Source organism: Leptonychotes weddellii, chromosome 2, assembly GCF_054177405.1.
Source record: "Leptonychotes weddellii isolate Sample4059 chromosome 2, ASM5417740v2, whole genome shotgun sequence".
NCBI lineage: Eukaryota > Metazoa > Chordata > Mammalia > Carnivora > Phocidae > Leptonychotes > Leptonychotes weddellii.
In genome coordinates, this window is record NC_138370.1 from 136835592 (window position 1) to 136849333 (window position 13742).

Here is a 13742-nt window from a genome sequence, read left to right on the forward strand (position 1 = left end):
GCTAAGAGCCTTTAATCATCACACAGCTGCATGCCATTAAAAGTCAATCATGAACAGGGGCATGAAAATGCATAAAAGGCCTACTAACTTTAGATCTTCTCTTAAACCTAGGGGAGCGACAAACACAGAATAGTTTCTCTTTCAGGTTGATCTAAGCATAGTTCTTAAGACATATGTGCTAAGAACTCACAAGGATATGTTTTTGTAAAAGATTCCCAAATTCTCTAGGGCCAGTAACATGAAAAGGGGCGGGGGGAGAGACCCATATGTGTTGATTTCATAGTGTCGGTTACTGTGAAGCCCTGCAGCACAACGCTGGGTGAAAGGACTTCTTAAAGTTTTCAACACTTTCTAAATTAGGTCCTGCCTGAAATTGGAACACAAGCAATTAAAGGGGAAAAAAAAATGAGTAACAGAACTAAGTATGGAATGAGAGAAAAGAACTTAGGATGGAGATAAAAATACTTCGAAATTTTCAAATCTGGAAGAAGTTTGTGCATTTTTCAAAGTTTTTAAATTAATAAATGAATGCCATTATAATACAGGATTATATCTGGAAGTCTTATAAGGAATGGTTAATATTCATTTACATTTTTTGAAGTGCTATTCCCTCATGGGTTGATTGTATAGGATCAAACACTGTGAGTTTCAATAATAAACAACAACACAGGATGATATTTTGGTTGATTTTTTAAAAATCTGATTCATTTTCTGCTCCAATTATTCTCTATTTGTACCTCCCTTGGCTTCTGTTAAGAATAAAGATGGATTAAAGAAACCCTAAAAGATACAGGCATCCCCATATTCTCTGCAGCATTATCTCTAATAACCAAGAAATGGAAGCAACCTAAGTGCCCAGTGATTAATGAAAAAAGAAATTGTGAATTTTCTGGAATTCACATATTCAATTCCATTCAATATTCAATGGGAATATTACTAAACCATACAAAAGAAGGAAATACTCCCATTGCAACAACACAGATGGACCTTGAGGTCATTATGCCAAATGAAGTAAGTCAGACAGAGAAAGACAAATATTACCTTATGATTACACTTATATGTGGAATCTAAAAAAACAAAAACAAAACTGAACTCATAGATACAAAGAACAGATTGGTGGTTGCCAGAGGTAGGGGATGGGGAGTGAGTGAAGTGGGCAAAGGAAGCCAAAAGGTATAAACTTTCAGTTGTAAAATCAATAAGTCCTGGGGATGTAATGTGCAGCATGGAGAGTATGGTTAATAATACTGTATTGCAGATTTGAGAGCTGCTAAGAGAGTGGATTTAAAAGTTCTCATCACAAGAAAATAAATTTGTAACTATGTGGAGGTTAACTAGGCTTATTGTGGTAATTATTTTGCAATATATACAAATATGAGTCATTCATTACATTGTACACCTGAAACTAATATAATGTTATATGTTAATTATATACCAGTAAAAAACAAGCCAAGAAATAAACCTTAATTTGTATTGCCAATTTAACCCCTGACATACAGACTAGACCTAAACACAAAAGTATTTGATCTACTTTCCTGACAAATACACAAAAATATTGTAGATTCAGATTGGGTACTATTTTAAACAGCCCATTTAAACTGGCTCAGATTCACTTTTGCTCTAAAACAATCTGGATTCTGCCTAATAATCAATTAAATTCATTATCAATTTTTACATTACATTTATTGTTGTAATTCAATAATGTATCTTACAAAATTTATTTGAGTAGACAGATATATAACTTTGAATACATTACTTAACTTCTTCATATTGAGCATCCTTTGTAGAAAACCATGATCCCTCAGGCTGTTCAGCCTCTCCTGGTAGCTTTTTTAAACCTATTCTGCTTACCTTCTTACACGTCATCCTTACTGCATAATGACCCTGGGTGTCATTTCTGTGTAGAAATCAAAACCAGGGACACATTTCTTCTGTATACACTTAGAATGTCCTATGTATACAGTTATCTCTCATCTTCCCCTTCAGGCTCAGAGAAATAAGTTTCCCTTGCTCTCTAAATATAACCTCTATTTTACTCCCCACATCTCTCTTCTCAGTCTCTATTAGACAGTACTAGTCCCTATTTTTTTTATGATTTTCTTCCTTGACCCAGAATCTGAAACTTATGTTTAGTTCTTTCTTTCTCTTAATTACCTTAGAACAATGACAATACTATACAGTAGTAGTTGGTGGTTCAAAAAGCTTCAAAGGTAGAGGAGGAGGAGGGGGAGGAAGGAAGGAAGGAAGGAAGGAAGGAAGGAAGGAAGGAAGGAAGGTTGGTCATTATTCATTATTCACTCCTACCAACTCATTAAAATAGACTAAGCAATATTAGAAACAATTTCAACAATGTCTGAATCAAAGTTAAACTTAAAAAAAAAAAAGAGTTGGGATCAGAGGAGGGGGATAACTCACAAAAAGCCAGAAAATTCATAACTCTATTATCCAGTCACCACTAATCTCTGAGATTAGTGGTAAGAGCACCGGGTAAGAAGTCAGAGAACTGCCATTCTATTGCATTTAATTAATTTTTTTTCTTGATTCACTAAACTTCAATGGGCCTTCGCATCTGTAAAATGAGAGAGTTGCTCTAGAGCTGTGTTTTATAACCACAGGCCACAATCCATTCATAAGTGGTGAGCAGAGATGCTTTCACTGGTGTAAAACCTGTGCATCCTCACAGGCCCCAAACTCAGAATGGCCCCACTTTGGATTAATAATTTGCTATTGCCATCTTGAAATTTTTAGTACACGGTTTCATTCTGCTTTGAGCCCCACAAAGTATATAGTTGGTCCTGGTGGTGGGATCAGGTTGGTGAGTTGAGATCAGCATTTTTTTCTGAATTAAGTAGTTGAGAAGAAAAAATGCCAAGGTATATCACTCAAAGCATAAGTATTTTTTCACAAAACTCCTGTTCCAGTTTTATTTATGTCTGTGCCTACATTTGTGTGTAGAGCAGGTGAGGGAGTATTAATATAAATATATTTGGTTGCAAAATAAAATGTATTTTTTAAGTGAGTTGTGCTCAGTGATTAGACAAATACTAATAACCCTACCAGTCGTAACATTCTAGGATTCTGTGTCTCTTTATTAACCGACCTAGCATAATTAAAGAATCCTTTTGTTCAGTAGAAGAAAAACCCATCGTCCAATGGGAAAACCTAATGATTCCAACAAAGGATTCAAATTCAAAGGCTGCTAGTGTCACTTTTCTTTTGAAATGTTCCTATGCATAAAGAAAAAAAAATAGTAACTTAAACATTCTAAATAAGGAATTATAATATAAAGATACTTTCTTAAATAAATCAAGATCAGCATCACACAGTATCTAACCAAAAAAATAGGAAAGGTAAAATTATTCTTCATTCGCAACATATCAAGCATGCATTCTCCAAAGATCACAACATGTTTAATCTGGCTCTCATTTTAAGTTGCAACCTCCAACACTACCATCATAAACTTTAATTATTTTGAACACCCGAATATTTAGAACTTCTACTAGGGCTTTTTTTTAAAAGATAGCATTCAGTATGATTGTACACACACTCTGATACCTGTTTATTGAACCTATACATTGAACCTGGGATAAGACACAATATTCATGCAATAATAAACACTTTTCAGAGATGGGCGTGTTAATATAAAACTGCCAAATGTATCTAAGCCATATAATTTTTTTCATATTTAGAAAGCAATGACATTCTTTTTCTTAAAGAAACTACTTCTACTACACACATTTACAAAATGTGAGCTTTCCAGAGATTAAAAGCTTTTTCTAGCCAAGCAGAAATAGGATGGAGTTAAAACATTTTCCTGAACCAGAGTTCAACAGGGAAGCTGGTAAGAAAGCCCATTCAGCAGTAATACTCTTCTGAGAAAATGTCTGAAAGATAAAATTATGACCCCAAGGTGAACCAAGAGCCAGGGAGGCCCCTGTTTATAATCATAGTTCCAAAACCATTTCAACTGAAGTATATTTTAGAAGTTTCGTATATGTGAATTATACATCAAATTGCTACCTGTGCCATAATGTGTATTTTGGGTGCTCATCATAAGCACCTTGCAGGTAAAATAGAATGTGGATACACAGATTCTGAGTCTGATAAATAGCTACCATTTTTCTCCTGTGGTTAAGGAAGCCATATTTATACCCTGCCTGACAATACAGTGCAAATGGCATTCCTATCTATGTCCCAGCATTAGACAAAAGTTCAGAAAGGAATAGCCCAGCAGTAATAAAACCAACCAGCGTTACGTGTGTGCCAGGAAACTAGCTATACAGTTATGCAAAAAGAAGTCACAGATAAAGTTGACAGCTCACAAGCTGAGAAGTTAAAAGACCTGCATTTGCCTCTTATTTCAAATTTGGCCACTATTTTGTTTTCTCCTGTGCTTCGGCTCCCTTATTAGCAAAGAAAGGAGGTGAACATTTCCCCAGACTCATCTTCTAAAGGTAAAACAAAGAGAGGAAGACTCCAGACTCTGAATTCAGTCTTCTATTCATGGCTCAACCTTCTGTATGAACTAGGGCCACTCAGTTACAGAGAGGCTCTTTTTTTTTTTTCTCATCTTTAAGATAAAAATTCTTATAATACCTAGTTCACAGAGTTGACATGCAAATAAAATAAATCTTGAGTGGGAAAACGAACTTGAAAACACTAAATTGCTATTATAAATGTTAGATTGCTGCCTTGGAGTTACACGAGAAATATTTCAGAGAGCACCTTTTTGGTTAGCTGGATCTTCCTAACTTCAGAATATGGTCAGACTACTAGAAGAATTTACAGTAATTATAACATGAATAGCAGTATGGTGGGGGAAAAAAAAAAAACAGTTTGATGGTCTAGCCACACTTAGCCACCTGAAACAAAACGAACCCACAAGCCTGAAAGAAAGTGGGAAAAACGTAGGAAGATTCTTACTTGCTTAGAACCTAGAACCATCACTGGCTAGGAATTAGAGAGTTTCATTTACTCTGTAGGACTTTTTTTTTGAGCCATTACTAGCAGATAGTAGTTTCCTTCCATCTTCTCCAGCTCAATGATCCCTCTTCCACATGCTACATACCATAGTAGTCACTGTCACTGTAAGGATTTAGGAGATTTAAAAGGGGAGGAAGACCTAAAGAAAGGACCAGCTGTGATCAGCTGCATGAAAGGTTTTTACCAGTCTGGTCTGCTCAGTATGCCTGAATTGGGAGTAGACCCCACATCAACCCAACCCCACGTACAGAAAATGAAGGAGTGGTAGGGACTCTAAAACTAGATTACAGTGCTAGTTCTAGAAAAAGAATAAATGGGTGCCACTTGGCATATAAACAGATGAAACAGCAAAGCATTACAAGCATTCCTTTTCTATCATAATATAATAAGTACAAGATGAGCCCATGTTTTTCACTGTAGCATACAGAGTTTTCATTATCTGACCCCTGCTCTCCTCAGCATCATTCTTTTGCCTTTTTACATTGCGTATTACATTCTGGCAATATCCAAACATTTGCATTTCTATATTAATGCTATGTTGTTTCTGTACCCCATGATTTGCTGTAAAATAAAAACAGTCCTTTTCAGACACATGCTCTACCTAGCTACTGCCTTCACATCGTTAAGCCTCATCGCAACTGACATGCCTTTCAAATGATCTTCCTTAACTGTGATGCTTGATTTTGTGGACTTCTCCTTTGTTCTCACAAAATTTTATGCATGGACTCGTACCACATTTACACATCAAAAAGTCTTTATAGTTGTTTCCCTCATTGCAAGAGGTGAAAATTTTCTTGGGACAGAGATTGTGTCCCAGTCTTATTTGTGGCACCAGCGCCAGACACAGTGACTGTCTGCTTCTCTCCTAGATAAGCAGCTCCTGGGATTTCAGATGGTGAGGCAGGTTCTAAGATTCTGGGCAGGGTATGGGTGCTTTGGAACAAATCTATAAAGAACCAAAGGTAAAACAAACAAACAAAAAAAAATGTACAGCCAAAAACTTAAGCTTAAGCAGACGGTCCAGAGTTATCCAGCAGACAGTTAAATTTAAGAATCTTAGCACAGGGGCAGGTGGAAGCCAGGCACAGAGAGGAGAAAGGGGAGAAGAGAGTCAAGGGTATAGCAAGTGGATTATATCAGAAAACTGGAGTAAAATCTAGAACTCTTTCTCCTCACTAGGAATCAAGCTTTAGGAGCCTTGAACAAGAACAGGCTTTATTTCAGTACCGGGAGGTAAAAGGAGTTGTTAAAGATACAGAGATGGTCAGACAATTGTGATGGTAACTTCACACGCAATATCTTATTTCAGCCCTACAACATTTCTACTAAAACTAAAAACAAAATATGACCTGATATTGCACATACATAAACTAAAAGGGATAAATAAACTAAAATCTTAGACTTCTCTGAATCCATCCAAGAAAAAAATTCAATCAATATCACCCTAAAAGTATATTACACTAGTTCCCATATTATGAGAGATAGTAAACCATCAAAACAGGTCCACAAAATGTTAAGTATATTGCTTATAATGCTTTGGAAACTGCCTTTAGATGAATTATTATATTCTATATAATCATCTATATATGCAGTTTCAATGTATGTAAACAAATGGCAGGTTAAACTCTGAAAAGTATTAAACAAAGGAACGACAAACACGCACACGCACACATGTTATATTTACAGTACCTAAAACCGCCTGATTTGTGTTTGTAATAAACATGTGAATTTATTAAAGAGCTGAGGAAAAAAGTTAACACTGAATATTCAGAACAAGAAGTAGTTTTATCCAAGGGAATATTTCATAAGCAGATGGAAGTGAATATGCAAAATTGTTCCAGTTAAGCAAATGTTCCAGATAAATTTTCAAGATAAAACATGTTTGCAGTCTTATGCAATTTGCACTATTTTTAATAGTCTGTTACTGGATGGGTTTTTTTTATATGACTTAAGTTATTTTATCATCCTACTCCTTTGAAGCAACACTGAGTATGAAAAACTGAAATATAAGAGAAGCTTCTGGCCAGGCAGTGGGTAGGAGTAGAAGTAGAATAATGATGTTTTAACAGGACTGTGAAAGGATGACAGATGTACAAGGGAAAGTTCTTAAACATGTTGGAGATGAAGCCCATTAAGCCCCCAAACCTCGTGATATCTGTCTCATCACTCAGTGTGGAATTCATTATACAAATGGTTCAGTACTTCCAAGATGCATTAGAGTTGGTGCCCTAGTCTTAGAGCCTCCTTCCTGGAACCATCCTATTGAATTTATGGATAGAATTTCTGGAAAAAAATTTTTGTCTTTGATCCCAAGATTAGAAAGGAATGCATACTGCAGGGGTTAAAAGAGAAACTCTGAAATAAAAATCAATTCCCAGCTCTCCCAAGTGTAAGATATGTGACCTTGGGCAACTTGTTTATCTCTGTATGCTTCAGTTTCCTTACCTATAAAATGGAGGTAATAATGTCACCTACCTCATAGAGCTGCTGTGAGAAATAAATCCTTTGATGACTAATAAATGCTAGCACATAGTAAATCCATAGATGAGGACAGAAACAAATGGCTGAAATAATCAAATAGTGCAATATTCACATGACTGTGTTTCTATTGCAATGATCTGTATGCTTTACCTAAGAGTTTCTATCACCTGCACAAGCCTTTAGAATGTTTCTTTGTCTAAACTTAAACTCAATTTGCAAACGAAAGCAAGGGTTCAGATTTTTAGTTTGAAAAATCCATGTGTTCCACACGTAGTAGTAACAATTTAAAAGAACAAAGTCTCCAATTAATTAAACATCAGCTAGAAATAATTGACTGCCAAATCTTAACGGGAAAAAAGAATATTTTGAATACTTATGTGATTTTACCTAAAACAGACACAAGAAGTGGGTAACTTCTTTTCAAGTTGAATTACTAAGCAAACTCTCTTAAGTAGTCATCAGAAATTTTTAACATTCACCAAAAATTCTCTGAAAACATAAATAATATTAAGGTTAGAATGATCAGCAAGTTCAAAGCACTCACTTACATAAAAGGAAACTGAGCCCCAAAGACATAGGACTTGCTCATGGTAACACAGGATAGCAATCAGAGATGAAGTACTAGAATCAAGTCCCCAACTACAACATTGCTCATTTCAAGACATCACATTAACAGTTGGATGTATTTACTAGTACAAACTAGAGAGGGACTCTATCCTTTGTATCTGCTTAATATTTATCAATTCTTATTGAGAGTCAAGTATCTCATACAATATGCTAATTGAAAAGATATTAAGAAATTGGCCATCTTCCAAAAATAGAAAAGAACAAGTTTAAGTTGTAATACAAGATTTCATCAAATATTCCCGGAAGGACAGAGTTGAAAGAGAAGATAAAGATAATTTTCTTCTTGACTTTCTTCAAGAATTTGAAAGGTCATTATCAAGGGGAAATGTCAGCTGCCTTCAAATTTAAGGCCAAAAAACAAGCAAAATACCAAGAGATTTTAGACCAGTGTGCTTGATTGTGGTTCCAAAGATGGCCACAGCAATATCTACCATTCAACATGTTCTTTACAATATGGCCATTTCCTCTCTCCTTGAATATTAGTGGGTCCTGTGATCTTTTCTGAACTATAAAATGTGTTGGATTATGGAATGTGTTATTGTGTATCTTCTGACGCTAGGCCTTACAAAGCTTCCAGCTTTACTGCTTACAATGCTGCCTTTGGAAATCCAACACCATGCTGTGAGGAAGCACAAGCAAACATGGGGAGAGGTCCACTTGGAAAACACAGCTTCCCAGCTGAGCACCCCCACTAGCTTCCAGCTAACAGTGAGCACCAATTGTCAGCATGGGAGTGAGTCATTTTAGACCTGCAGCCATTCCATCACCTCATCTAATGCCCCACAAAGCAGAATTGTTCAAAAGCGCCCTGCTCGAATTCCTGACCCAGAAAACACTGAGCAGATTAAATGGTTGCTATTGTTAAGTCACTGAATTAAGCTTCCAAGGTCACCTTCTGTTTATTCTTCAGGCTAGATGCCTATCCTGTGTGCTCCTGTAACACACTGCTGTTGGTCCCCTATCATAGCACTTACATTCCATCTTCATCACCTCTTGCTTATCTCTACCTCTTACTGTGCTGCATGCAAAAATAGTTTTATATAGTGATAGGTAAATGCAACAACTAGAGAAAATATTACAATCCTAAATATTTATGTAAATCTTGGACAATACTTACTCCTACAGATATGATACAGTTTCTAGAATACACTAATCTAGATTGAATGAAGTGTCAAAAAAAAAAATTAAGTAAAATAATAGCTCTAGGTCTGCACCCTATAGCCACACTTTTCCTCAATTCCTTTCAAGGAGTTCTGGGGATCCCCAGAGAGTGATTTGCAGAAGATCAGTCCTTTTTACAATTTTTTATAAATTTTTACAATTTTTTTTTTACAATTCTACAGAACTTACTCGTTTTCTCCTTTCATGCTTCAGGTTGCTAAAGTACTATCCTGTACCGTTACCAATGCTGAGATCAGCAGCTTTGCCACTAAGAACACCACAGGGGTGCTGCTGATACCCGCTCATGTCTCAAAATTTAGGGTGCTAAGATCTTAACAAATTGTGTTGATTAAGTGAAGTTCAAAGTCTTTGGTACTTTCTCACGCCGGTACACAGGGTGTGGTGCTAACTCCCCCACCGCAGCTATCGATAAGTCATACCTTCAATACTTCACATAAATTTAAGCAAAACAGTCATAATCTAGACTGAATCACATTCTCTCATTCATTCCTTCAACCAATAATTATTTATTTGGTGGCACTATTCTCAGTACCGGGATGCAATGGAAAACAACACAGACAAGGATTTTGCTCTCATAAAACTTGCGAGCAGACCAAATACAAAGACATAAAGAAAATAACTACAAATGTGTTAAGCTATAAAACAACAGAATGCTGGGATAGAACAAGATGGGGGAGGTCTACCTTCATCCCTGCTTTAGAGGCCTCTAAAGGCCGACTGGCTTTTTGTGGATATGATACTTTAGCTGACTTCAAAAGTTGAGACAGAGCAAAAAAAAAAAAAAAAGAAGTGAAGATCTAGGAGAAAACATTTCTAGGCAAAGGAAAACAACATGTCCATAATCCCTGAGGTTAAAAAGAACTTAGTCTGAAGCTCATAGAAGAACAGACTGTTGGTTGCCTGGGTGCAGGCGGGGCGTGGGTGTTGGGAAAGGAGCAAGATGGATAAAGGGGCCATAAGGTGTAAATAAATTCAAATCTATAAAATAAAAAGTTATAGCAATATAATGTACAGCATGGTGACTATAATTAACAATACTGTATTGCATATTTGAAATTTGCTGAGAAAGTAAATCTTAAAAGGTGTGAGCACAAGAAAAAAATTTATAAATATGTAAGGGGATGGACAGTAAGACTTATTGTGTTGAACATTTCATAGTGTATACAAATACCAAATCATGTTCTACACCAGAAACTAATATAATGTTATATGTCAGCTATACCTCAATAAAAAAAATTTTTTTTAAAGAATTTGGCCTATCCTAGAAGCTGAAAGGAGGCCAAAGAACTTGGAGCCATGAGTTCTGGGATGAATGCATTCAATGAAGTTAGACAAATAAATAGGGAGCAGATCATGCAGGGACTCATAGACCAAAGAGAAAATGTTGTTCAATGAGTAGCAAATGGCAGCTAACAAGAGAATGATGTGATACTATTCAACTTTTGAAAATATCAACCTGGCTACAGTGGTGAGAATGAAGGAGAATAGACTGAAGTAAGACAAAAATTATTTTGTAAATAATAAGTAAATTATTAGTCCAAGGGGTTACTGGCCTAGACTAGAAAGAGTGGAAGGAGAAAAACTGAAGATATTGAGATATGTATCCTATAATTGACCCACTTCCTTGAAGCAAATAGTGAACCTCAATTGTCCATTCCATTACTGTCCTTCATATCAATGGACCCCTATTGAGCATTTTATCAGTCCTTCAGTCCTGCCTGAAATTTCAACGGAGACAGCTTCTGCATCAGCTAACCCTATGCTCTAGGGCGCACATTCCTAAGCAAAAACCTAAGGTACTGCATTAATGAAATTTTGTGAACTATACTAAGGCTTATCAAATAAATCCAATTATTGGTGACCAAATCAAAGATGTTGTCGGGTACACTGAATTTGTCCAAGATACCTAAATAAATATAATCTACCACATGGAATCTTGTCATTCATCTACCCCTACATGATGTGGTAGTAATCCAGTTTTCTCAAAACATCCTTGATAAATTTCATCCTTCTTTCTAGATGAAAAGAAAATGGCACCAGCAGCTTTGGTTTTACCCACCATTGAGCCTACTGCTCTCCTGCAACTCAATAGGTGGTATTCTTAACGTAAAAAGAGAAAGGAAAAAGCCAGACAAGGCAGCAAATATAACCCAAAGCAACTCTACTAAATTCGCGGAAGTCCAGAGGTATAACCAGGCTTCTACAGTTCTAGTATAGGAAGTGATATAAATTTTTAAAAAATGGATCTTAAATTAAAAGTATTATTTTTAACAATGTAAGTTATAGTAAGAAAGGTATTTTAAAGTATAAAATATTGATTACAGGCTATATATACAAACAGAATGAAAGTGATTAAGAAAGGGAATTTTTTTGCTAAGCCCTAAAAAATGAGGCTACTTAAAAGTCATGAGGTTTTATATCTTCTCTTAGGGAAGCTCCTTGAAGGTATCCAGTAGCAATGATGGCACAAAATATGGGCATTGCAGATGTCATTTAGAAAAACTTCTTCAGGGGCGCCTGGGTGGCTCAGACGGTTAAGCTTCTGCCTTCAGCTCAGGTCATGATCCCAGCGTCCTGGGATCAAGCCCCGCATCGGGCTCCCTGCTCAGCTGGAAGCCTGCTTCTTCCTCTCCTACTCCCCTCCTTGTGTTCCCTCTCTCTATGTCAAATAAATTAAAAAAAAAAAAATCTTTAAAAAAAAAAGAAAAACTTCTTCAATCCAATGTGGACCACCATGGCTAAATGAAGTTCAAGTAAGATTCTAAAACATCTAAGATCCAGAGAGAGGTCAGGACCATTTTGTGATTCCATGGCACCAGATGACCCAATACAATTAGCATGAAGAGAAAAAGATTTGAACCCACAAGGCTCTGTGGAGGGCTGAACAATAGAAAGAAGGCTTAATAGACTGAAAATCCAGTCATCAAAACAAAGTAAATGCCTTTCAACATCCAATTTGAATTGATAATGAGACATCACCACTGTGATAGCTCTTTTGTATAAAAAAATTTTGTAATAATAATCACAGGGAGTTTCAAGAGTAGGCATGTACATCTGTAAGAAGATGTTTATGTATGCCCAAATCTAAATAATAGTTTCATTAATATGCCACAAAATTATAAAATAGGACATAGTCAACTCTTAACACAAAATCATTTTATGTGTTATCAGCATTGCCTTTGGCTGAAGCTCTTGGTTTCTTCCCAATGTTAGTAATGTTAGTATAATTTCTAATGTTAAAAGAGCATGACACAAATATTCTATATCCTATGTATACATTCAATAAATAATCCTCTTTTCCTTCTCTTAGATAATGTTGTCTCTGAATTTCCAGATGGATACCAGGAGTTGACATATGTTCATCCAAAGCAAACGTGCTTTCTTCTGTTCTAGCACTATTTTTCTCTCTCTCTTTTTCTCTCTCTCTCCCTCTCCATCTCTCTGTGTCTCTATCCCCTTCCCCCCTCACTCAAATAGCACACCCACACAATACAGGCAGAGAGAAATACCATTCGTTAATGGATGCACTGCTAGAACAGAAATCACAGTGAGAGCTCATAAAGAAAAGAGAAAATAAAATGCTCCTGACAGTAGACAAAGAAGAAGCTGGCTAAATGCCAACTCAGAAAATAATTCTTCAGGCCATTATTTTCAAATTGTATGCCATAATTTTTTTTTAACAACTGATAATCAATTTATTAAAAAGGTTGATTTAAGCATCTGCAATGGTGACTTCAACCTCAACTCCTGGCTCAATACTGATGGAAGTAATCTGTTTAACAATCTCAGAAGGACTGTGCAAATCAATGAGTCGCTTGTGGATCCTCATCTGAAAACGATCCCAGGTCTTAGAACCTTCACCACAAGGAGTGTTTCTCGTAGTGATTCTCAGAGTCTTGGTAGGCATCTGAACTGGTCCTTTCACTTTGAGATTCTTTTCCTTTGCGCCTCTGATCAAGTCAGCACATACCTTTTCCAAAGATTTTACGTTGCGGCTGGTGAGAGTTATTCTAATTTGGTGAATCGCCACCTCCGGTTCCATGGGTGTCTTCCCGGTGTCTTGAAAAGCCATGGCTGCGGCGCGGCTTCCTGACCGACTTGTTCCTGGGTGAGAGCGAACAGCGGTGAGTCAGGAGCAGGAGCGGGGCATCCCAACCTCCGCTGTAGCTGCAACCGCGTCTTCCTCAAAGAGCTGTATGCCATAATTTTTATTATCGGACTAAGAAAATGAATGTGTAGAAGCTCGGAGCAAACTGAAGGCTTTCACACTGTTTCTGGCATTCTCTAAAACTTCAAATTGCTCTCTCCTTCACACTCAAGCCACTCACACTTGTATATAAACACCAAGTGCCACAAAACAGCAGGTCCCTTTTCTTTAATATAGTTGGATGTATCACTTATGAGCTATGTTAAAAAATAAAATGCCAACTTATTTGTTGCATATGAGTGTTCAATACTTTTGGTGAAAA

The 13742-nt window shown here is 36.5% G+C and overlaps 1 pseudogene; it reads right to left on the bottom strand.

The window, feature by feature from the left end:
- Window positions 1-12942: 12942 nt before the first annotated feature.
- On the bottom strand, window positions 12943-13448 carry LOC102738107 (small ribosomal subunit protein uS10 pseudogene; annotated as a pseudogene).
- Window positions 13449-13742: the final 294 nt, after the last annotated feature.